The 27,006-nt window shown below is 42.9% G+C and overlaps 1 non-coding gene across 1 annotated transcript; it reads left to right on the forward strand.

The window, feature by feature from the left end:
- The first annotated feature begins 18,271 nt into the window (after nt 1–18,271).
- On the forward strand, nt 18,272–18,365 carry trnai-uau (transfer RNA isoleucine (anticodon UAU)). Its single transcript has 2 exons — nt 18,272–18,309; nt 18,330–18,365. It is a non-coding gene; the product is annotated as a tRNA-Ile (tRNA).
- The last annotated feature ends 8,641 nt before the right edge of the window (nt 18,366–27,006 follow it).

The following is a 27,006-nucleotide window of genomic DNA, read 5'->3' on the forward strand; positions in this document are numbered from 1 at the left end:
TTCCATGAAAGTCATATTTGTGTAGGTGTCCCTGCACAGTAGAACAGTGCAGCACCACTCCAGAGTCTGCTAAATATTCCTGAAGATCTTTTTCAGTCAAACAGGGGTTTTGATTTCCCTTTCTAGTAATCCTATGAGCAGTTCTTTCGGAAGGACTTCTTGGTCTTCTAGACCTCAATTTGACCTCCACCGTTCCTGTTAACTGCCATTTCTTAATTACATTACAAACCAAGGAAAGGGCTACATGAAAACTCTTTGCTGTCTTCTTATAGACTTCTACTGCTTCGTGGGCACCATGAATTTTAATTTTCAGAGTGCTAGGCAGGAGCTTAGAGGAGCCCATGGCTCTAATTGTTGGGATGAGGTTTGTGGAGTCAGGGCATTTATAGAGCTTTGAAATTTGCAACATCTGGCTTTTCCTAATGAAGACTGTGAACAAGCCATAGCTCTAACAAGCTAATTAAGGTCTGAGACCTTGGTAAAAGTTATCTGAGAGCTCAAATCTCTTGGGGTTCCCTACCTTTTGCATGGTGCTCCTTTCCTTTTTTTCCACTCTGAAATTGTAAAAACAATAATAATACACTAATCTTGCTTAAAATGTTGAAAAGAATGTTTCATCTTTAACTTTATGACTTTTGGAGATCAGTTTATCTTCTCAGGACTTTATTCCTTGGAATGTCGAAGATTGAGGGGAGGTTTGATTGTGAAAGAGGGGCATAGATGTTGTAAATTCATTTTTCAATCTTTTTTTATTGATTTCCAAATAAAGAATATACAAATCAGAAGAGGAGTTTAACAAGTAGATAATGTAAGAGACATATAAACAGCAATAGTAAAAACAAAAAGTATGTAATATCAAAATCAAATAAGTAAAATATTTCGCTGTTATATATACAATGGTCAAAAAAAAACTACAACTCATAATAATCATAAAAAAAGATTGGAGATTTTATTGATAAGGGAAAAAACCCACAAACTAAAATGAAACAAAAACAAACAAAAATAAAGAAGAGAAAAAAAAGGAAAGAAAATGAAAGATTGGGCAGTCCAATTGAGGATAAAATTAAAGAAAACAGAGAGAGAGAACAAAAACACATCCTTCCAGTCATATCCGAACCTTCAGGGATAAGGAATTCCCCCAAATAGATAGATAGATAGACAGACAGACAAATATAAATTAAATCATGTGAAAATATGGAATAAAAGGTCGCCAGACTTGTTCAAAATTAAAGGATGTATCAAGTGTCTGGCTTCGAATTTTTCCAAGCTTAGACATGACATAAGGGAGGAGAGCCAACAGAAAACAGTAGGTGGGTTAGATTCTTTCCAATGTAGCAAAATAGCTCTCCGAGCCAGTAAAGTTGAAAAAGCTATCACATGTTTGGTGGAAGCAGACACTTTGCTTGCTTCCTCTGGAATAATCCCAAAAATTGCTGTAAGTGGATTAGGTTGAACATCCATATCTATAACTTTAGATAATATTCCAAACACATCCCTCCAAAAATTATTTAAACTTACACATGACCAAAACATATGAGTTAAAGTAGCCATTTCTGTGTTACATCTGTTTCAAATAGGGCTTATATTCGGAAATATATGCGCCAATTTATCTTTGGACATATGTACTATCTTAAACTGAATTAAGATATGGCGTGAGCAGATAGATGAACTATTGACTAAATAATAAATCTTACTCCATTGATTTTCTGAAAGTGAATGCTGAAGTTCTACTTCTCAGGTACGTTGAACCCTGTCATTAGGCGACATGCGAGCATTCATTAACTGTTTATAAATGATAGCTATTAATCATTTTTGAAAAGGTTTAAACTGAAAAATAACATAAGCCAAATTTGAAGAGCAGGCCAACGGGTAATTCGGTAAAAAAATCGTGTAAGAAATTCCTAACCTGTAAATACCTGAAAACATTTGTATTAGAGATATCATATTTATCCAATTACTGTGAGAAAGACACTAAGCAGTCTTGTAAAAACAAATCTAAAAAGTTTTAATTCCCTTAATTTTCCATATTTAAAAAGCCTTATCGAAAGTTGATGGTTTAAGAAAGAAACTAGAAAAAATATTACTAGGAAGTAAAGAACCATTTAATTAAAAAAATCTACAAAACTGAAACCGTATTTTTAAAGTATGTTTAACAATACGGTTAAGAGCTTGTCTACCTATTCTGGAGAATGAAAACTGAAGAGGAGCTCCTAATAGCGAAGCTGACGAAAACCCCATTACTGAGTTTTCCTCCAAATGTAACCATGAAGGGCAATCTTGGTCGTCTATATCATAAGTTGAAAAAGTAATATAACGCATATTAATTGCCCATTTATTTGACCTATCAATGACATCGACATAGATGACCATTTAGAAAGCGCCTGTTGAGTATTTTCAGCTAAAGGGAAGGTGTAAATTCAAGCTGGCTTTTACCACTGAAATGGTGTGGGACTACAACCAGAGGCCATGGGTTAAGCGTGAAACGTGAAATGTTAAGGGGAACATGAGGGGAAAGTTCTTCACACAGATGGTCATCTGGGTGTGGAATGAACAGCCATCATGAGTGGGGCATGTGAGCTCAATTTCAATATTTAGGAGGTTTGTATAGGAACTTGGATGGTAGGGGTATGGGACTGGGCAATTTAAATAGTTTAGCACAAACTAGATGGCCCAAAGGGCCTGTTTCTGTGTTGTACTTTTCTACAAGAACCTGAAATATTACAAACATTCACTCTAAGATCTTTTAACAGCTGTGTGAACCAACCATTCATTTCGGCAGGAATTTTTTATATTTGTGGCACTTTAAAATTGTGGCACTTTAAGTTAATAATACATAAAAGAAGATCCCAGCTGCACGTCAAGAAAGACTGTTTGTGTGAGACGGTTTCAGTTACTGAGGGGCCAGGCACCCATGCTGCTCAGCAGGAACAGGGAATAATACCAATGGAGAGAGTCAGACTGAGCCAGGTCACAGATTGGAGATGGCAGAAATGCCCCATTCTTATAGAGACAGGAAGAGCATCGGAGAGATTGATGGTCATTCCAGATACCAGCACTCTGCGCAGTCAGGAGATGATTTCTCTGTCCAACTTGAGTAGAACCTCACTGTAACAGTGTGATACAAATCAAACAAGTAATCTCATCTGTAATGTTGTCCTAAACCCATTGATGGATTTTGTAAATCTTTTTACAGGTTAAGAATGAGAAGGAATTTGTCTGCAGGCAGCTCAAACACGACACGCCAGTTTTGTTGTCTCTGTCCCGATATTTAAGAAGTGGAGCAAGGGATTCAATCGACCATTCCTCATTTGAACAACCGTCATTTTACACAGGAGAAAGGCCGTTCACCTGCTCAGACAGTGGGAGTGGATTCACTCAGTTATCACAATTGAAGGTACATCAACAAGTTAACATTGGCCAAGGCCATTCTTCTGTTCTGCGTGTGTGAGAAAGGATTCATTTGGTCTTCCCACCTGTGGACACACCTGTCTGTTCACATCACACCGGGCAGAGGCTGGTCATCTGTTGAACTTCTGGGAAAGGATTCACTCAGTCATCTGACCTAATGGCTCACCAGCCAGTTCACACTGGGGAGAAGCCATTCACCTGCTCAGTCTGTGAGAAGAGATTCACTCACTCTTCCACCCTATGGAAACATCAGCGAGTTCACACTGGGGAGAAGCCATTCACCTGCTCAGAATGTGGAAAGGGATTCACTGAGTCGTCCACTCTACTGGTACATCAGCGAGTTCACACTGGGGAGAGGCCATTCACCTGCTCAGTCTGTGGGAAGAGATTCACTCGGTTATCCCACCTCCAGAGTCATCAGCGAGTTCACACTGGGGAGAGGCCGTTCTCCTGCTCAGAATGTGGGAAGAGATTCCCTGAGTTATCCAACCTACAAAGTCATCAGCGAGTTCACACTGGGGAGAGGCCGTTCTCCTGCTCTGAATGTGGGAAGGGATTCACTGAGTTATCCACCCTACAGAGACATCAGCAAGTTCACACTGGGGAGAAGCCATTCACCTGCTCAGTATGTGGTAAGAGATTCACTCAGTTATCCACCCTGCAGAGTCACCAGCGAGTTCACACTGGGGAGAAACCGTTCCCGTGCTCAGAGTGTGGGAAGAGATTCACTCAGTCATCCACCCTACAGAGACACCAGCGAGTTCACACTAGGGAGAAGCCATTCACCTGCTCAGTCTGTGGGAAGAGATTCACTGATTCATCCACCCTACAGAGACACCAGCAAATTCACACTGGGGAGAAGCCGTTCACCTGCTCAGTCTGTGGGAAGGGATTCACTCAGTCATCCAATCTACAGAGACATCATCGAGTTCATACTGGGGAGAAGCCGTTCATCTGCACAGTCTGTGGGAAGAGATTCACTGATCCATCCACCCTACGGAATCATCAGCGAGTTCACTCTGGGGAGAAGCTGTTCACCTGCTCAGTCTGTGGGAAAGGATTCACTCAGTCAACCCACCTACAGAGACACCAGCGAGTACACACTGGGGAGAAGCCGTTTACCTGTTCAGAATGTGGGAAGAGATTCACTCAGTTATCCAATCTACAGAGACATCATCGAGTTCACACAGGGGAGAAGCCGTTCACGTGCTCATAATGTGGGAAGGGATTCACTCAGTCATCCACACTACAGAATCACCAGCGAGTTCACACTGGGGAGAGGCCATTCACCTGCTCAGTCTGTAGGAAGAGATTCACTCATTTATCCAGCCTACAGAGACATCTGCAAATTCACACTGGGGAGAAGCTGTTCAGCTGCTCAGTCTGTGGGAAAGGATTCACTCAGTCATCCACCCTAAAGAGTCACCAGCGAGTTCACACTGGGGAGAAGCTGTTCACCTGCTTAGACTGTGGGAAGGGATTCATTTATTTATCCAGCCTACAGAGACATCAGAGCGTTCACACCGAGGAGAAGCCGTTTACCTGCTCAGAATGTGGGATAGCATTCACTCAGTCATCCCAACTACTGGCACACCAGTCAGTTCACAATGGGGAGTGGCCATTGTTATGAATCCCTAGGTTTCGTTTGCTGTGGAGAGAGAGAGAGAGAGAGAGAGATTAAGGTGATTCAGTCTGACTTGCAGCTTGTTTAGTTTTAACCAAGGACACAGACACCCAGAGTCAGACGGAGATGAAGGAGGTAAAATGGAAGAATCGAAACCAGGGAACTAATGGCCAAGGGTCACCGTTTGGAACTTTCCGATGCCCACAAGGGAGGATTATTCATCGATTCACCGTACATCGAATGTGTGGTGGTCACCTTGTTTGATCCATAGGAGTGGATCTGATTTGGGGATCCTGTGAAGACTGCTGATGTGTTAACCCTTGCCTGGGTGTGGTGTGGTAATTCACTTGAAGATGATACCCCTTGTGACAAGTCACTTTGGGTGATAATTAGTCTGTGAGATTTTGGAACGACGACCGATAAAATCTACAGCGACTGTTCTCTCATTTTACCACCATGGAACCTGAGGAATTTGACATAATTGTATTCTCTCAACATTTACCCTGGATTACAAATATCTCTCTCATCACCTATTCTGTGGATGAACTGAACTTTCATAATTTACCATCTCAAGATTCTAAGCCTTGATTCCCCCGAGCTCAATAGTTTAGGCTACACACAAAATGCCGGTGGAACACAGCAGGCCAGGCAGCATTTATAGAGAGAAGCACTGTCGACGTTTCAGGCCGAGTCCCTTCGTCAGGACTAACTGAAAGGAAAGATAGTAAGAGATTTGAAAGTTGGAGGGTGAGGGGGAAATGTGATAGATAGAACACCGGAGGGGGTGGGGTGAAGCTGAGAGCTGGAAATGTGATTGGCAAAAGGGATACAAAACTGGAGAAGGGACAGCATCATGGGACGGGAAGCTTCAGGAGAAAGAAAGGGGGAGGGGAGCGCCAGAGGGAGTTGGAGAACAGGCAGAGTGATGGTTAGAGAAAGAGGGAACAAAAAATCTAAATATATCATGGATGGGGTGAGAAGGTGAGGAGTGGTGTTAACGGAAGTTAGAAAAGTCAATGTTCATGCCATCAGGTTGGAGGCTACCCAGCCGGTAGATAGGGTGTTGTTCCTCCAAACTGAGTGTGGCTTCATCTTGACAGTAGAGGAGGCCATGGCCTATTCTGCTTTGATAGTTGATGAAGCAGCTGATTATGACATAGTGAAACAGGCTGTGCTCAAAGCTTACGATTTGGTCCCAGAATCATACAGGACAAAATTTGGAAATTGGAGGAAATTTGTGAATCAGACTTATCTGGCATTTGCTTCTCAGAAGTCTGTGTGTTTTGACCACTGATGCACGTATAAAAATATAAGTGATGATTTTACAGATAGAAGGAGTTGGTTTTAATTGAAGAATTCGACAGGTGCGTCCCTGATGACATAAAGAGATATTTAGATGAAAAGGATGCTGCCACTTTGCAGGAGTCTGCTAGATTAGCAGATGAGTTTGCTTTAACTCATAATGTTAAGTTTACCCCGAATAAGAGCTTCCATAAGAATAGCAAGAATCACCAGGGCAAACCAGAAATTAAAGTTTGGACTAGTGATAAGAGTAAGGATGAAGGGAAGCAGTTGAAGGAGAAATATTCTGGTCTTACTTGTTACTGTTGTAGGAAAGCTGGTTATGTGATGGCTAATTGTTCTGTCCTGAAGAATAAAAAGGTAAAGGAGGCAGTCCCAAATGCCTGTGTTGAAGCTTCTATAAACCCAGAGGGTTCTGAACATTCTGTTGAGGCTCAGTTAAGGTCTGAGAGGTCTGACTGAGTTAAGAAGGGTGTGAACATTTTATGTCAGATGGGATTGTATCAGTAAATGAATCGGTACCAGTGAAAATTCTGAAAAGAGGATGCTGTCCAAGTTACTGGGGCTTCTCAGTCACTCATTCTAGGAGGCTGTGGTGGCCAGTGCTATAATATTTGCTGTTGTGTACTGGGGCAGCAGGCTAGGGTAGCAGACACCAACAGAATCAACAAACTCATTTGTAAGGCCAGTGATGTTGTGGGGGTGGAACTGGACTCTCTGACGGTGGTGTCTGAAAAGAGGATGCTGTCCAAGTTGCATGCCATCTTGGACAATGACTCCCATCCACATCCATAATGTACTGGTTAGGCACAGGAGTACATTCAGCCAGAGACTCATTCCACCAAGATGTAACACAGTGTCATAGGAAGTCATTCTTACCTGTGGCCATCAAACTTTACAACTCCTCCCTCGGAGTGTCAGACACCCAGAGCCAAAAGGCTGGTCCTGGACTTATTTCCACTTGCATGATTAACTTATTATTATTTAATTATTTATGGTTTTATATTGCTATATTTCTTCACTATTCTTGTTGGTGTGGCTGTAACCAAACCCAATTTCCCTTGGGATCAATAAAGTATGTCTGTCTGTCTGTACGTTAGACAGCGTTCTAAAGTTTGGTGATGAGACTGACTCTGCTGAGGTAAATCTTATTAAAGGCATTCGCGGCAGCATGATTTCCGTGCTGTTGTACAAGGCAACTTTACTGTCAGGGTTGGTTTCGGGACCTGTTGAGATCGGATTATGCTCCAGTTTACCGGTGGAAGATGTTACTTTGCTGTTAGGGAATGACCTGGCAGATAGTAAAGTTGTTCCTGCAGTGCTGTTGACAACTAAGCCAACTGACAACCCACAGATGGATTTTAACATTTATCCTTCCTGCGCAGTAACTCGAAGTATGCCTAAAAGGTCTGCCGACGCAGACGGTTCTGTGCAGCATGATTCTGATACCCATGATAGCCAAAATCGGGATTCAGGTTATGATGATTTGTCAGGGACTTTTCTGCCTTCATTGTTTCAACAGGATTCAGGTAGTAAGTCTGACGAGAAAGACTTATCTCTGTCTAGGAAGGAGTTTATAGCAGAACAGAACCAAGACCCTGAGATTGAAGCTTTAAAAGAAACAGCTCTCTCAGATGATGAGATTAAGAAAGTGCCAGTTGGATTTTATCTCAAGGATGGAGTGATAATGAGGAAGTGGAGGCCACCTGCTATACCAGCGAGTGAGGAATGGGCAATTGTTCATCAAATTGTAGTTCCTGAGGTTTATAGGACTGAAAATTTAACTTTGGTCCACACTATACCCTTACGTCGACATTTTGGAGTGAATAAAACTAAACAGGATTATCAAAAAATGTTACTGGCCTAATTTGAGGACAGATGTTGTGACCTTTCGCAGAACCTGTCACACTTGTCAACTTGTGGGTAAACCTAATCAGGTCACCCCAGTGGCCCCACTGCAGCCTAAACCTGCATTCAGTGACTCCTCTTCAAAATTTATAGTGGATTGTGCTGGCCCTTTGCCAAAGACTAAAGCTGGCCATCAGTATCTGCTAACTATTATGTGTACTACATCCTGATTCCCAGAGGCAATACCTCTCAGAAATATTAAAGCTAAAACTGTGGCAAAGGCTGTTACCAAATTTTTTACTTTTTCTGGTTTGCCTAAAGAAATCCAGTCTGAACAAGGAAGTAATTTTACATCTGGATTATTCCAGCAGGGAGTTTATGAACAGGGAACTAAACAAATTACATCATCTGCATACCATCCAGAATCACAAGGGGCTTTTGAAAGATTTCATTCTGCCCTCAAAACCATGATTAAGACATATTGTGTTGAAAATGGAAAAGACTGGAATGAAGGAATACATTTGCTTTTGTTTGCAGTAAGAGAGTCAGTACAGGAATCACTGGGATTTACTCCATTTGAGCTTGTATTTGGTTGTAGAGTGAGGGAACCTTTGACCTTGTTAAAGAACATAGGATTAATGGGGATGTACATGTTAAGTTGTTAGACTATGTTTTGAAGATCAAAGATAAACTACTCCACACCTGAGGTCTAGCGAGACAAAACTTAAAGATTTCTCAGAACAAAATGAAGTGTTGGTTTGATAGGAGGGCTTGGGAAAGAAAATACCAGGTGGGGGATAAGGTGCTTACCTTATGTTGAAGAATGTTGACAAATCCACCTCAGGCGAATCTCAATGGACCGTATGAAATGGTCTCTCAAATTAATGATCTGAGTTGTGTTATTAAAACACCCGACCAATGTAAACTAACATAAGTGGTACATATAAATATGATACAGTCTTATTTTGACATCAGGCACCATCTGTGAGTGTTGTTGTCAAATCATATGAATCTGGCAACCCTGAGAATGAAACAGTTGACTCGTCTGAGACTTTTCACAAGCCAAACATGGTCCCAGTTAGGCTAATGAACTCGGTTGTTCCAGAAAACATTGATAACAAGTTGGCTCATCTGCAGCCAAAGCAACAACAGTAACTGAAGAAATTAATTCTGGAGTTTAAAAATGTATTTCCCGTTGTTCCCAAGCAACCCACGGTCGCAGTACATAACGTAGATAATGGTCAAGCCAAACCGCTTAAACAACACCCATATTGCATGAATGCAGAAAAGTGTAAATTGCCTGAGCAGGGAATTGAATATATACTGGAAAATGGTATTATTAGTCCTTTAGCAGCAGATTGCTCACCCTGTGTTATTGTGCTCAAACCTGATCATAGTGTTAGATTTTGCACTGATTATAGGAAGGTAAATGCAGTAACAAAAGCAGATGCCCATCCTATCCCTGGGGTGGATGATTGCATCGATAAGGTTGGAAAAGCTAAATTTCTTACAAAGATTGATCTGTTGAAAAGGTATTGGTGTGTTCCATTGATGGACAGAGGTAGAGAAATTTCTGCATTTGTGACACCATCTGGTTTGTGTGAATACAATGTTTTACCTTTTGGAAGGAAAAATGCTCCAGGAACATTCCAGAGAATGAATGATCCTGTAATTCGAGGATTAGAACACACAGATGCCTATATTGATGACTTAGTTACAGGGCGTGCCACTCGGGAAGAGCATATCTCTGCAGTAGAAAAGCTGTTTGACAGGCTTTCCTAGGACAACCTAAGAGTGAATATGGCCATGCCACTGTGACCTGTCTTGACTATGTTGTAGGTCTAAGCAAGTTGGCTCCTGTTCGGTCAACAGTCCAGGCAATTTCACAAGTTCCTATTCTGTCTGCTGAGAAGGTTCTTACAAGGTTTCTGGGAATGAATGGATATTATCGTAAGTTTTGTAAGAACTTTGCTGCTATTGCTCTTCCTCTGACTAATCTCCTGAAGAAGGTTGAAAAGTTTGTTTGGACCGAGCCTTGTCAGGAGGCATTTGATTGATTGAAAGTTATTATTTGAATTTAGGCCAATCAATGTAGTGTTGTCATCACATTTAATTAGCAGATTGGAGCTGTAGGTGACAGCACAAGTCACCACGGACATTTGAGAACTTCTTCCTCCGTGGGACATATCCACCCTGCGCCTCCTGAACTATTCCCAGAAACTTCAGCCATCATCACCGCCAGTATCCTCCTCTGATCGACCCGGGCAATTTTCTCTCTCGTGCCCCTGTAATTCCCTTTATTCAGTAGAATGATGAAGAATTCTGAAACTTACCCACCCACCCCCAGCACCCCAGCAGAATAGCTCTTGCAAACAACAGTAACTGAGCGGACGGACATCTTGTTCTGTGGAATACAATCACATGTAAATTCATTTCCAGGGAATGAAACACACATATAGCTGAACAGAGTTTTCATGAATTCTATTTGTAACAAAGTGGACGTTGTTTTCCATGCTGAAATTTACGTTCCAACCCACTTTTGCCCGAGATGACGGTCCCACTTGCTAATTCACGGATACAGGTTTTGCACAAGTGAGCTACTTCCTGTGTTTCACCCGGCGATTTACACTCTTGCTGGCTGTCGCTGTCCTGAGCACAATTACGTTAGTAGGCGGGAGAGTTTATTTTCCAAATGCTCGAACCAGGCTGAAAGAACCGGAAAGGTGGAAAATGATAACACAATCCGGCTGCTAAAAGCTACCTGGGAAGAGCTGAGAGGTATTGTGACCCAGGCCCATGGTGTGTTGCTGTGGGTTTCCTCAAGACTAAAGGAATATGAAGTGGCTGAGGGGCAGCGTTGACACTTGGCCATTGATGTTATATCCACTAAACAAGTTAAGTTTGGCATCATGAAAGTGAATTCAATTCAATGTGCTTCGATTCGGGCTGCTGGCCTCGGATTACGAGATGTAAAACGGTTTTCAGAAATAAACTCAATTTGCATGCAAAATAAAATAAACTGTTTAATTTCAGTATTTCAGGCGTTCTTGTAATAGATGCCTCTCTATCTCTGCCTGACAATAAACAGATCCATTGTGACTTGTTGTTTCTTCAACACATTCCGAAACTCTTTTCTTTCTGCATTCCTCAAGCTTGTAACTTTCGGTTCATTATTTCTCCTGATGCCAATTTATTCCAGTAGTGCACAGGGAAATGTGTTGACAACAATATGTGTTATTAATGAGCCTATCTCTCAGTCTTTCTCTCTTTCTGAAACTCCCACGCCTTGTTCAGCTCTTCCCTGGTTGTGAACCGCGGGACACTTGATTCATTCTTGTTTGCATTATTCCTTCCATGTCCAGGTGCCACATTAGGGCCGAAAAATGTATTTCCATTTGATGGATGAGTTGTGATGCACCACGACTTGGCGCATGACTTTCCATGAAGGAATACGACGGGCAGTTATTTCCAGCCTGAGCGGTAATGCGACAGCGGCATCTACCCACACTCCGGGAAATTGGAGTGCAGAAACCTGGATATCTGCCGCTGTTCATTCGGGAAAATGACAGTGCAGCTCTTCCATGGTTGTAAACTGCAGGACATGAAAATCATTCTTGTTTTTACATTGTTCCCTTTTATCTCCAGACGCCACATCAGGGCTGAGACTTGTATTTTCATTTGAGTTCATGGCCCACTCACTGTGCTTCATTTCGTCAGCCAGTTCACGTGCACATTCACTTACTTTTGGCATTCTATGTCAACCAGACTATATATCGTCAATGCAGTTAAAACGCGGACACCAAATGAGAGATTGTGCGCTATCGACTCGTTGGCTCAAGGATCATGAAATTCAGTCGGACACGGTAAATGCCCATCAAGTGTCAATGGAATGGTAAAATGACATGAATCCCACGTCACAAAGTCTCCATCTTGTGAACATTCATCCAGTAAGACTGAGAAAAGAAACATTTAAATCTCTATAATTATTATCCATCTCCTTGTGAGATCTTCTCGATCAACCTGGCAAAATCTGACAGAGCAGCTGATGAACAGTTAGACAGCAAATAGACAAGCAGCCAGGCAGAGGACAGGCAGGCCGTCAGTCTAATAGATAAATAGATAGATAGATAGATAGATAGATAGATAGATAGATAGATAGATAGATAGATAGATAGATAGATAGATAGATAGATAGATAGATAGATAGATAGATAGACAGACCGTCTGCAAATCAGTAAACAAGAACAAGTCTAGACGAAGAAAAAAGTCGTTGTTCTTGACATGTGCTCGCAGGAATGGAGGTTCCTGCTCCAGGCTGGCCTAAATAGAGCAAATAAAAGTGGACGCAATGAGCTATTTAGCTTTTCTCTTTTGCTGATGATCTGCGAGACATGAGCCTATGTTCAAGGTCCAAGACTGAAATATGGACTCGGAGAACTCGTCTAGTGGAACAGACTCCGGATAAAGAGAAACTAGTTAACACTCAACTCCGGGACTGCATCAGATGTGTAGATGTTTTATTCACCATCATAGAGATTGTGGGGAGGTGAATAATAAAGTAGAACATGGAGCACTTTATTCAGTCTCTGTTGTGCGCGAAATACTGGCAGTTCTTTCTTTTTCGTACCCGGGCGAGAAAGGAGCATCTCCAGAGAAACAATAAGAGGGCAGTTCAGCAGATGTGTAAAAAAAATCACAGTTCATTCGCGATTGTAGCAATTTGTCAGTTAGAAAATGAGATGCCGTCCCTTTCATTTCTGCCCTGCCTCACGATGTCAGTGGAGAAGGCCGCAGACAGAGAAATGGCCCGAAAGTCAGTGGAATAAGAATTAAACTGAGGTGAAGGAAGAAGATCCGGATTAAGCACGTGGACCGTGCGCAAGTATTCGGCCCTCCAAGCACCCAATCTCACTTCTTGTTTTTGTGTACTTTCTCTCTCTGATGTAAAGGAAAAACCATTGTGGACACTGAAATTGCTGTCGCCTCGGTACGCAACTAGGCAGGTCTGCACCTAAATCTCTGCGTCAGTTACTTACATGAAAATGAAACAAAGAAAGCCAACACCTTACTTGAACTTACGCTAAAGCTTCCACTTCCACTCCAATATGCCCATTGTATTATCCGCTACTGAATACAGGTATGTCGCTTATATCATTTGCACATATCATTTGCTGTAGAAATAAAGACATGAACATTTCACAGTGAATTCACTGCCTCTCATGCTCATCCCACTGAGTACACAAACGACCTGCAACGCTGTAAGAAAACAGACTTGTACTAACCAACTCTGGACTGCATGGACACTGACCAGTGTAGCTCAAGCACGGAACAGCCGGGAGTTGGATAATCAGAAAGCAAACTCTGCTGCAACTCGGCGGGTTGAGAAAGAAGAGGCTGTAACCATCATACGATACTAAGGTAGGTGGCGTTGTGGATATTGAAGTAGGTTTTCAAAGCTTTAAGAGAGATTTCGGCCAGTTAGAAGAGAGGGCTGAACGATGGCAAATGGAGTTTAATGCTGATAAGTGTGAGGTGCTATATTTTGGTAGAAATAATCCAAATAGGACATACATGGTAATGGTAAGGCATTGAAGAAAGCAGCAGAACAGAGTGAACTAGGAATAATGGACCATGGTTCCCTGAAAGTGGAATCTCATGGGGACAGGGTGATGAAGAAAGCTTTTGGTATGTTGGCCTTTATAAATCAGAGCATATAGGAGTTGGGATGTAATGTTAAAATTGTACAAGGCATTGGTAAGGCCGAATTTGGATTATTGTGTACAGTTCTGGTCACTGAATTATAGGAAGGATGTCAACAAAATAGAGAGAATACAGAAAGGATTTACCAGAATGTTCCCTGGGTTTCAGCACCTAAGTTACAGGAAACGGTTAAACAAGTTAGGTCTTTATTTTTTGGAGCATAGAAGGTGGAAGGGGGACTTGACAGAGGTATTTAAAATTATGAGGGGGATAGATAGAGTTGACGTGAATAGGCTTTTTCCTCTGAGAGTAGGGGAGATTCAAAAACAAGAGAACATGAGTTGAGAATTAGGGGGCAAAAGTTTAAGGATAACTCGAGGTGGAATATCTTTACTCAGTGAGTGGTAGCTGTATGCAACGAGCTTCCAGTAGAAGTGGTAGAGGCAGGTTCGGTGCTATCATTTAAAGTTTAAAATTGGATAGGTATATGGGCAGGAAAGGAATGGAAGGTTATGGGCTGAGTGCCCGTCAGTGGGACTAGATCAGATTACCGTTCGGTACGGACTAGAAGGGCCGAGATGGCCTGTTTCCGTGCTGTAATTGTTATATGGTTATATATAAACATGTCCTGCATACTTGCCTTTACAAGAATATTCGGCAGCTGATTGCGTGGACAACGAACTTTACAATATCCAGATTTTCAAAGCCAGGACACAGACCTGTACAACTCGGAACACTGTGAAGTGACCACGACGAACTGTGCACACCCAGCACTGTACTCCACCCTGTGCAACACTGACACTGGAATTCACCGACACCATCAATCACCTCCCTCCCTCTGGGCAGCTTTAGAGATGTAACTGGAGAGTTGATAAGGGGGGACTTTGAGATGTTATGCGCTTCAATTTCCAAAGATGTTTGAAATGCGAGCAGAAGGGAAATAATTAAATGTAGCCAGCTTATGGAAATTACCAGAACACCAGAGTAGTTTGCAGCTCGGCTATGATTACCTAAATATCGACTGGAATTGTTAGTGTAGAGGCTTAGTGGAGCAGTATTTGTTAGCAGTGCCCTGGAAACGTTTACCAGCTTTTACAACCCATGCTATGTCAGTTTGTGCAAATTTATGATGCCATCTAAAACTCAGATTAACATCTATGGGTGTATACTGGAGAATATCTGACAGATTGCGTCATGATCTAGTATGGAACCACAAATCTCTTACACCGGCTGAACTGCCCGCTCTTATTTTCCATGGTGATGCCCATGTTCCTTTCTCGTCCTCGTGCGATAAAACCCTAAAGGGCAGCCAGTGTTTCACGTGCCGTGGTCGAATTTAACTTTCACAGCCCCACAACCTCCATGTTGAAAATTGACACATTTACTCTTGACCTCAGTCCGAGGGTGTTCGTTAGCTTGTTTCTCTTTCTGCAGAGTCTGGTTCACTGGACGACTCTATGATTTTTTTTTCTTTTCAGACCTTGGAGCAACACCTGTCACGTGATGTACACTGACAAAAAACGGGTCCTACATTAACGAATGCCCGTGACCGATCCATGGAATGGAATAAGCTGGGGACATTAGCTTCATGCTGTAATGGCAGGTGAATCAGGTCTGAAAATGTGCGAGTGCTCTTATAGGATGAACTGCAATTGTTGAACGACGCCGTGCTATAAAAGCAGATGAAATACTGGCAAATGGTCATCGATGGACAGACAGGGGTCACTAATGAGGTCATTACCTTCCATGGATGTGTCGGGTTGGGATATTGACAAAGAATGACAGGGTTCTTGTTTGCTGATATAGAGAAGGGTAAGGAAATGGGATTTCAAACAGGAATGAGGGTAGGGACTGGGTAGACTGCATTTCAACACATTCCGAATACCTGCCCTCACAAACCGGAAAGGTCATGACGCAGTGACGTATAATTATGGTCTAATAAGAGCATCATAAAGTTTCGTTGTGATTGCAGTGAAACCGCTGCAGAAGGATTGCACCAGGAAGTTGCCGAACATGAAACATTTCAGGTATCGGCGGCGAATCTAAAGTTCAATTTTCGAAACGGAGGAAGACGTGTTTCATACGGAAGTTTAAAAAATGTTAGAGACACACTGGTGTTGAGTAGTGGTAACTACTTGTCCATATCAGGTGCATCTAATATGGAGGGACAGGTTTATTGGATCTGTAAGTTTTAGCATTCGTTAACGGAAGGTGTTGAGTGTCGTCAGATGTAGACATTTGAAGCAGAGATTTCGTTTCCACTCTGCGACCCATGCTACTGCATTTTCGTTGTTCACAATAATGTCGCTTCTACATCAGAACAAAAATCACCCGGTCTCCGGAATCCCTGTGTACGGACCACGCGGTTGATCCTGCGTTCTCTGGTGAAGCTCACTCCACTGAACTTCGATCTATATTCCCCGCCTGTGGCGGTCTCCACTGGCATCGGAGGCAGAGCGAAGAGGACATCTGATCATCCACCTGACCGGCTGGCAAGGATCGGGAATGAACTGCGACGTCGTTTGTTTTTACACCGGCCCAACTGCCCTCTCGCTGCTTCTATGGCGATGGCTTGTCCCTACCTCGCATCCGAGTAAGCCACGCTGAGTAGGGATATCCATCCCTAAGTAAGATTCTCCATCCTCGAGTAAGAATCTTCATCCCTGAGTAAGAACATCCATCCCTGAGTAATTATCTACAATGCTGATATTTATATATATATATATATACACACACACACACACACACACATACACACACACATACACACACACAGACACACACACACACACACACACACACACACACACACGCACACACATATTTCTTATTTCTAGTTCTTGCCTCGTGTCTCGTACTTCTTTGCTGATTTGTAGATTGTCTGTCTGTCTGTTTCTATCTATCTATCTATCTATCTATCTATCTATCTATCTATCTATCTATCTATCTATCTATCCATGCATCCATCTATCTATTCGTCTGTTCTGCTGCCTGCCTTCTGCTGTCTGTTTTTGTCTGTTTGCCCCTCTAACTATATGCTGCTGTGTCAGATATTGCGAATTTGATGGAGCGGAATTCACAAGGAGATTATCAATGAAAAGCACTTGGGGAGTTTGGGAAATGATTATTTTTTCAGTCTTCCTGGACCGATCTAGCAAGGCAGACTGACTGTCATGATCCATTAGCCAGTGGGTCGGTAACTAGCAATCTCTCACTTGGTGTCCCAGATTTAACGGCATTGATGATATATTATTGGGGGGACCTCGAGTGCAAAAGTTAGGTGAAGGTTCACATGATCTGGCTGAGAAAATGAAGCACTGCGAGCGGATGATGAACTATAATGAAAATTCAAGTGTTCAGCCCTAATGTGGCGCCTGGACACACAGAGTAACAACGCACAGAGAAAGGTTCAACAGAGGATGAAGGTAAACTTCAAGTACCCTTCAGTTCCCAACCAGGGAAGAGCTCCAGCGTCATTTTTCCAACATAACAAAGGCTGCCATCCAAGTCTCGACACGACATTTCGCCGGAGAATGGTTGGATGCCGCTGTTCCCTTCAGAATCAGACTGCAATTGTCGCCTGCCACCCACGCTCATGGAAAGTCTGTACTTAAAGTTCGCCTACTGAGTACTTGAGTGCTCACTTGTTCTCCCCATCCATAGCTCTCTGCTTACATCCGCATGATCATATCGTTCTCCATCTCCCCATCCGGTAGGGTAGCAACTCTTCGCCCACCCGCCCCCCCCCCATACCAGACAGTGACGCAGCCTGTCAGAATGCTCTCCAGAAGTTGTTTGAGTCTATTCGTTAATCTCCTAATGAAGTACTGTATAGACGCTGTTTTGCCTTCTTTATAACTGCATCGACATGTTGGGACCAGGTTAAGTCCTCACAGATCTCAACACCCAGGAACTTGAAACTGCTTACTCTCTCCACTTCTGGTCCCTCTATGAGGATTGGTATCTCTCTCCTTCCTAAAGTACACAATAAGCTTTTTCGTCTTTCTGACGTTCAGTGCAAGGTTGTTGCTGCGAGACCACTCAACTGGTTGACATATCTCACCTCTGTTCGCCCTCTCGTCTCCATCTGAGATTCGACCAACAATGTTTGCATTATCAGCAAATTTATAGGTGGTATTTGATGTGCACATTTGTTAACTCGATATGCACACGGATGTAAGGAAGATCGAGGGATATGGACAGGGTAGGAAGGAGGGAATAGAGTTTCAGTGCATTTGATTTGATTTTTAGCTGGAATGACAATACATTGTGGGCCGAACGGCCTTTTCAGGGCTCTATAGATTTTTTGGCTCTATGCACTATGATAACTGTAATTTTCTTCTAGATTTTCTTTCCATATGGAAAAAAAACACGTGTTTGCAGCACTGGGCTCTAGTGGCGCAATCGGTTAGCGCGCGGTACTTATATGGCAGTACACGGCGGAGAAATGCCGAGGCTGTGAGTTCGAGCCTCACCAAGAACACTCGTGATTTTTAATGGTTGCAATGCCCGGGTGACTAGGCGTCTCTCAAGCTGAGCATTCCACTGGAATCTTACATTTGATTTGTACCTCTGAGACACCCTGCTTATTATTTGTATTTAACTTCGAATCGATGCAGCTTTGATTTTGATCTGAGAAGGAGAGTGTGAGTTTACACCCAGGGTTGTGTGCTCAGTCCACTGTTGTTCACTCTGCTGACCCCGACTGTGCTGCAACACACAGCTCGAATCACATCATCAAGTTCGCCGATGACACGGCCGTGGTGGGTCTCATCAGCAAGAACAACGAGTCAGCTTACCGAGAGGAGGTGCAGCGGCTAACGGACTGGTGCAGAGCGAACGACCTATCTCTGAGTCTGAACAAAAAACCCAAAAGAGATGGTTGTTAACTTGAGGAGGGCACAGAGCGACCACTTCCCGCTGAACATTGACGGCTCCTCCGTAGAGATCGTTAAAAGCACCAAATCTCTTATTATTTATTGTACTGCCTGCACTGTTTTGAGCACTTTATGCAGTCCTGGGTAGGTATGTAGACTAGTGTAGTTTTTGTGTTGTTTTTACGTAGTTCAGTGTAGTTTTTGTTTTGCTTCATGTAACACTATGGTCCTGGAAAACGCTGTGTCGTTTTTACTGTGTACTGTACCAGCAGTTATGGTCGAAATGACACTAAAAAGTGACTAGACCTGACTTGATTTGACAATATTCATATTAATTTAAGAAACCCACCCGGATGTCCCATCTAAACCACTTGCACTGACTATGGTAGCATCTTGTTTTTATCAAGTTCTGTTCTGTTTTGCTATGCTTTGACTACAGTTATAACATAGCTACTTGTATCTGGCAGACCCTGCTAAAAGCTGTTAGAACCCCGTTTAAAAACCCTAACCCTAACCCTAATGCGTGTCTGCTAAGATAAGTTGGTTTCTTGATAATTTTGTTAAGGAGGCGTATTGGGTGTTGCCTTCATTAGTCAGGGGCTTGAGTTAAAGCGCCGCGAGGTATTGTAACTCTAAAATAGTTACAATAGCCTCCTTACAGAAAGGATGTGAAAGTTTACAGAGGCTGCAGAGGATGTTTACCATGGGGCTGAGTGGATAAGACATTCCGGACATTCTCTTGGGAGATTGGGAGGTTGAGAGCTGACTTGATAGAGTTTAACAAGATACGTCTCTACCGAAAGAAGTATAAGTTGCGTCTTCCCACCGCCAGCCTAGGGCGAGATGTAGCACTTCCATAGCACCCTCCCCAACTCAGGGTCACGTGGGACCATGGGAGCAGGTGATAGATGGTCGTATGTGCTGCTGATGCCGGTCACATATGCTGCTTATGTCATCACTGACACCAGGAACAAATTCGCTGAAGAGTATTGATGACGGCTGGAATCAGCTGTCTTGTAAAGGTACTTTCTAGGAGAAGGCAATAGTCAGTGCAAGTGGTTTAGATGGGACATCCGGGTGGGTTTCTTAAATTAATATGAATATTGTCAAATCAAGTCAGGTCTAGTCACTTTTTAGTGTCATTTCGACCATAACTGCTGGTACAGTATTGGATAAGTGCACGGATAAGTGGGATATGGATGGCCACAGTCCGGGTGAGGTCGATGGGATTAGGCAGTGTAAATAATTCCCCAATGACTGGACGGACTGAAGACCCTGTTTCTGAGCAGTAGTTTCCTGTGGCTGTCTGACTATATGTCTGGATTACAACGTCAGTGTCTCGCAACTCCGACCAATCTAGAAAGTCGTTGATGCTGTTCGATCCCTCTGTCCTTGCACACAATGAAGCAAGTAGACTGAGTAAAGTGGATGGTTACAGCATGAGGAGATAGATGTGAGATGATAAAGGGAGTATCACACTGCATGAATATATCTTCAGAAAGGCGGTAGAGACAATAGTTCAGGTCTGGAGGTGGGTGTGAAAGTGGTCCCAGTACAGGGAACAAATCTGTTGCTTCGGCTGTGGTAATGGGAACCATTCGCCCCGATACTATACCACAAAGGGTTCATTTAGCCCGAATCCAATCCTTGGACAGAAATGTAAAGTCAGAAACCTTGGCAGCTTTTGACGGCTTGCAGTTGTGGAGACGTCGTGTTTTAATTGTGTTGAATATTAACTCGGGGGACACATTACTTTCGGCGTCTCTTTGTCCTGGAGTCGAAAGGCTTTATTAAATGTTGCATGATTGCCATTACAGATGTTAGTTAACCGTTGAACAAATAAGACCATGCTATTTTCTGCGATATTTTGAAAATATGAATGCATTGCAGATTTAAAATACAACATGCTGTTTGGACATAAGTGATGTCAATTGAAAGAGAGAGAAAAAGATTATGGCCATGAATGGCTTTATGTCAATTGTGTGTTTCTTTAGTTTGTGTTGGTGGGACGATTGAATTAATCTTCTTTTTCACCATACTGGTGACAAAAAAAAATCGTGTCACCTTGCGGGAAGTGATTTCCAGGAACTGATGCGAAGGATGCATATCTTTCCGAAATTCTATGAAGTGCTGGTGTATGCTCGCCTCAGCTCTCCACATCTCACGCTCCCATCTCTTCTGTAGAATACGTGCTTTGCTTTGGAAGTTGTTTGTTCAGTATTCTCCAATTGCCTGTAATGGTTTTGAAGGGAGACAAGTGTGTGCCCGGGTGTTTGCTTTGCCCTCGCTGAATTTTTAGTTTGTGTAGTTTTGTATGTTTCATTTATTATTAATTCAGAGAGAGACACGGATTTCACACTGACCATGTAGATTCAGGGTTAACTGGATCGAAGTTTAAGCGTATCTACACCCGATATGATAAAAACACGATTTCGAAGTGTTGGGAATTGAAATGGGAATTTGGAATTGTCATTCTGGAAGGATGGTTATTTTAATGAGCGCCAGAAGCTGCTCTGAACACTATTAAATGCTGTTTTCAAGTTATAGGTCTCCATTGGAAAAGATTGTTTTGAAGTCATTGTAGCATCTGCCCTGTAACATGTAAATGACTGGTCCGCTTATATAAAGTGGCAGTGTAGTCAATAGCTCAGCGATTTTCTTACGTCATCAGCCCTAATTCCATAAATTATCCAGCTGTTGCTGTGTGATCAGATTAAATCGATTATTTCCCTGAGCCCTATTTCTCGGAACACTGTAACTGCTGAGTGCAAAAGCTGTAAAATTTCCCTGAAAGTCCATCCTCTTAGCGGGGCGCGGCTGCCCGCTGTCTTCCAGCCAGTATTCACTCTATCTACTACATCACCTGCCTTCTGTTAGGAAGTCAGTTCTGAATCAACGAAGGATTACCTAGATCCCATGCCCCCTGACTCTCGGAATTAATACACCTACATCGACTATTCAGATAACTCAACCTGGCTCATATAAGACAACATACCTCTCACAGAGCCACGTTGTCTCTCCGTAGCCAAACTACTTTTCTCCAAATACTCATAAATTCCATCTTTAATAATCCTCTATAATAGTTTACCCACTACTGACGAAAGACTCACTTGGCGATACTTCCAATGAAAACCGCTATTATCTTGCTTCAACAATTGATTAATATTTGCCAACATCTAATCTTTTAGTTCTACGTCCATGGCCAGGGAGGACACAAATATCCTGTCCAGAAGCTGAGCAATGTCTTCGCTTCCCTTCCAAATCAGCTGGACTATTTCCCCTCCGGCACCGGGAAATCATCTATCATAATGATTTCCAAGTTTCCAGCGCATCCTCTTTCTTAGTATCGGCATGATAAACATGTAACAATTACAGCACTGAAACAGGCCATCTCGGCCCTTCTAGTCCGTGCTGAACGCTTACCCTCATCTAGTCCCACTGCCCCGCACTCAGCCCATAACCCTCCATTCCTTTCTTGTCGACATAGCTATGCAATTTTACTTTAAATGACAATCCCGAATCTGCCTCTACCACTTCTACTAGAAGCTCATTCCACAAGATATGGTAGATATCATAGAAAAGGCAATATGCTAGATATGATCTAGCATATCTGCCTTTTCTCTCTGCCTTTTCACGCTGTGTTCACATTGATCAATGAATTCAGTGAGGAGCTTTACCGCCCCCTTGGACTCCAGACCCTTTGGACTCCTCTTTTACCTCTGATCTGCCCACACGCTCCCCAGTCTCCTCCTGTTCTTCGCAGTGCAACTCGTGAAGGCCTTCTCAAGTCGCCTTCTAACTTTTCTAAGTCCATTGTTAAATTCTCTCCTGTGTGTATTGTGACCGTCCATAACCCTACCTAATCCTTTCTCCCTAAACCTCAGGTACTTTTAGTTCTTCCTCTTGACGAGTTGTTACAACTGTACTGTCACCCAGGGTTATATTATGCTATTATCCTTTCCCTGCGACAATGAGACAAGCCCTTACTGAACCCCATGTCAGTGCTCCCTAAACAATCTCCACATATCTGTCGTGCATTTCCACGAGTGCATCATCTCCCAATGTACCTTCCCAAGATCTTGACAGGAAGCACCATAAATCGCCGACTTTCCATTAAACACATTCAATGCTCCCTGGTCCTATCCATGTGCAAGGTAAATCGAGGGCAGATCTGCCCTATTGCTCTGAAATGCTGACCCACCCACAGATCTATTACCTGATACATTTCCTTTTCTAATATTAGATCTGGTATGGACTGTTCGCTAGTCCGCCTGTCTTCATATAATGACATGCATCCGTCCTGGACCCAACTGAGAAATTAAGTCACGTCTAGACCTTTTACTCTGATGAGGTACCAAATAACATTGTGGACGTTTCTGTTACCTGTGTCAATAACATGGCCAATGTCCGATATCCGCTTACCAATCGGTTCTTCACCGTTCCCGTTGCACTTATTTGGTTGATCTGCATAGAATACTCCCATTGGGGTGATCGCGTCTTTCGTGTTTCTGTGTTAGACTCGCCATCGATGAATAAGCAAATGCTCCACGTTGTCCTTCCTTTCTGCAGCTGCGATACTATCCCTGATACCACCGCACTCCCTTTACACTCTGTTACCTGACCCTGTCCATTTTGAAACACCTAAAACACGAAACGTCCTGCAGCCATCCCTGCCCTTGTGACAGTCGAGTGTCTGTGATAGTTTGGAACATACTTCAACCTATGTAGCAATCACGCCAGTAGCACTGCGCGTTTGTTTTTCTATCGACCTGAACTGTATGAAGTCAGCAATTTTCCACCAATTCTGCAATTTCCGGTTGACCATACATATGATTGATTGAGTTTACGACGTGTTTACCAAACCTGTTCATTGTAAAACGGGTTTATTTGAAAACTCCGTGGAAATGCCATTAGACGCGGGCATTATGTACACAGATGGCCATTTAATGTAAACATGTACCTCATTCCATTCCTCAGCTCTTCTCTGAATTTCCTCTGTGTCAGTGTATAGATACAAGTATTGGTGCACACTCTGAGAATTTGCAACATGAACCCAAATTGCTGTAGGATGAATACCGGGGAACTGAAATATCTGTCCTCGTAAAAATAGTTTTGCCTCTGCCATTTCAGGGAATGGGCTACATAGGGCATCCAAAATAATATGAAATTAGCTGATATTGAAAACACCAAAATCATCGATTTTCTGCGTTTTTCCACTTCGGCATCTTTCTGATTGTCGCTGCTGTGCCGAAGCTTTCTGCGGACTCTATTTGCCACAACGATATGTCTTACGGTTAACCCGTTAAACACCAGGATTAAGCCGATTGGTAACAATGGAGTTACAATACTGTCCAGTAATTGGTATCCTTTCCACACGGGTGAAGTGGCGTATTCATATGTGCCGGTACACCGCCACGGCGTGTTGTCAATGATGACGTAAGGTTCAAGGGCAAAATAAACCGGGGCACATCTCCCGCAGCTCACTATAACCACGGTCACGATAACCACCGTTGCTGTTCTCTCGGTGCAGTATCGCTCCCGCAGCTTTCGGCAACATATTGCGATGAAACGATCGAAGGTAAAACTGACCGTGAACCAAACAGAACAGTCCGTCGCTACCATCCCGAATACAAGTGTCAGAGCGCATACAGGAGTGATGAGCAGGGATCTGGAATAAATGTAGATATTGTTTGTCTGATCCACTAAAGCAACAACGATAACCACCATCAGATCCGCTGTTGCCATTCCAACCAGGTAACGGGTGATGCATTCGGAGAGTCCGCATTTTCCCCGAGAGAGGATCACAACCGCCGTTAAATTAACTGCAAGAAATTTGAAAAAAAAAACATTATAAATATGAATAGAATAAATGTAGATATTGTTAGGTCTGTTCCACTAAAGCAACAACGATAACCACCATCAAATCCGCAGTTGCCATTCCAACCAGGTAACGGGTGATGCATTTTCCCCGAGAGATGATCAAAATCGCCGTTAAATAAACTGCAAAAAAATTGAAAAAGTAATAGAAATCTGGTCAGCAACAACTCTCTCTGAATGCACCCATTCTTCCAGTGCTTTTCAGAGTAGGGTTTGTTTGGAAATGGAAAACGGAAATCCAGTGTGTACGGTCTCAGTAGCTGCACTCTGGCTGTCTGACGCATTGGAATGGCAGTGGATTGGCGAAACTCCGACAGTTGACAGCGAGGAAATGAACTCCCCGACTAAAGTACTGGTGAGTCGTCGATCTCCCCAGTAACCGACACCATTTCCATTATTAGAGGTAAAGGTGCTGACAGGTTTGTTTGTAGCGATGACAAGGTGGAATGAAGGAGATATATGCAAGAGTTTTCATTTCCTCATTTGCAGAAGAACAGATCTGTGTGTCGAAAATAGACTGGACCGTCATTTGAATAAGCTACCACGTTGTTATAGTGTCGAATTCTCTGCACTGATAGAGACTCGGACCTGGAAAAGCAGAGACCTGCGTCACTTCATAAAGCCTAGCGAAGTGAAATTATGAAACATTGATAATATTGGCACCGACTTAAATGACAAAGAAAAAATTGCGATCGAAGTATGGAAAATGTACATAAAACAATCAGAACCCTGAACCCTCCACTCTGGAAACGTTTCAGCCAATGGTAGTATCTGTGCTCAGTAAGAGCGCAGATAACGCAGCAGAGAAGCAGTAGAGTAACGACGGCACATACATAAAGTGACCAGCTCCGGCATCTTACCGGGGACACCAACCGCTACAAGTGTGGGATAGAGAACGGCCGCGATGTAGTAAATTGCCGGATATCCCATATTCCGTCAGAAGCAGCGTTCAGTTGTACGGAGCGTTTCAGCTGCTCAGATGGACTGGTGACCGGTTTAGCAGACTTTTATTGAGGGGAGAGCAATTCCACTGAGGCAATTAGCGTGGCGATCACGTCAGGGACATTAGTGACAACCAACTGCACAAACACTTACGTTAAACTATTTTTATCACTGTTCCCTTGTCATTAATTTGACTCCTCAAGGGATATTGCAATCTCATTATTTTAAAACAAAATATGACGTGAATTTTCCATGTTATTTTTCATGATACATGGCTTCAGCTATTTAAATAGGATAGTTTTATATCTATGTAGTTTTCAAAGTAGGCATTCATCTTGAAGTCGATTTATTTTGTAACATTTGACGGAGCTCATTCGCTTCTGAAATTGAGGGAAGGAGTTTGTTCTGGCGGGTGAAATGGAGAACACTTCTTTATTAAAGGGGAACATTCGTTCATTCTTTTCTTTCGTTCGATCCAGTCATTCCGGGCGGTTTGAGTGTTGCATATCACAGTGACAGCTGACATGTGTTACAATAAAATACACTGCATATATTCCTGCGAACACTGTAAAAGATCCACAGCGATATTCCAGAGACCTGTGATAAAAAAAGGGAGCGTGTCCTCGGGAAATTAGCGAGGGCTGTGGATAGATTGAAGAACAATGTTTTCCAGCGCACAGATGGGCGGTTTGGCAGGAACCTGACCCCTGCCAATGAATGACCGGGCCGTCCCACACCCGTGACGTCCGATGCAGTCTATTTCACTTTGAATATGTTCTCAAACCTGCAACAATTCTACCACTATTTCTCCATCCATTCTCTGTCCGAACAAAAGCAGCAAGTTCCCAGTCTGTTCTATTATTTGCCACGAAGTTTTATTTTTTTTCTCCTGATTTACTGTCAGGTATATTGCCTTTCGAGCGTCACTATGAGTATGTGTAGAACAGCGGAAGTGTTCAAGCACACCTGTCAATCACACTTTCTTCTGCTCCTGCAGTGAACCGCTCCGTGACGATTGTGGTTCTCGTACTGATGAGCGGCCCTCGGCTTATTGGAGAGTCTCATCACTCTGTTTCCATTGTAGTACTCGTACTATTGTGAAACCCTCAGTTAACTCCAGAAAGTACCAACTCTGCTTTCAAATTCATCCTTCCGAAGCGAATCACTTCGTACTTTTCCGGGTTCAACTCTATCTGCAAATTATCACCGCTGCCCTGAGTTCTGTCTATATCTTGTTGTAATCTCTGACAAGCTACTATACTGTCCATATACTGTCCAATTCCAGCAACTTCCACATCATTGAAAATGCAATAAACCATCCTGTCGCCTCGTCTTCCAAGTAATCGATAAAAACACAAAAACCTGGGGTCTCAGAAAAAATCTCTGCAGAACAACTGTCACCAACATCCCGGGAGCAATCGCTCCATC

Source organism: Hypanus sabinus, unplaced genomic scaffold (genome assembly GCF_030144855.1).
Source record: "Hypanus sabinus isolate sHypSab1 unplaced genomic scaffold, sHypSab1.hap1 scaffold_406, whole genome shotgun sequence".
Classification (NCBI taxonomy): domain Eukaryota; kingdom Metazoa; phylum Chordata; class Chondrichthyes; order Myliobatiformes; family Dasyatidae; genus Hypanus; species Hypanus sabinus.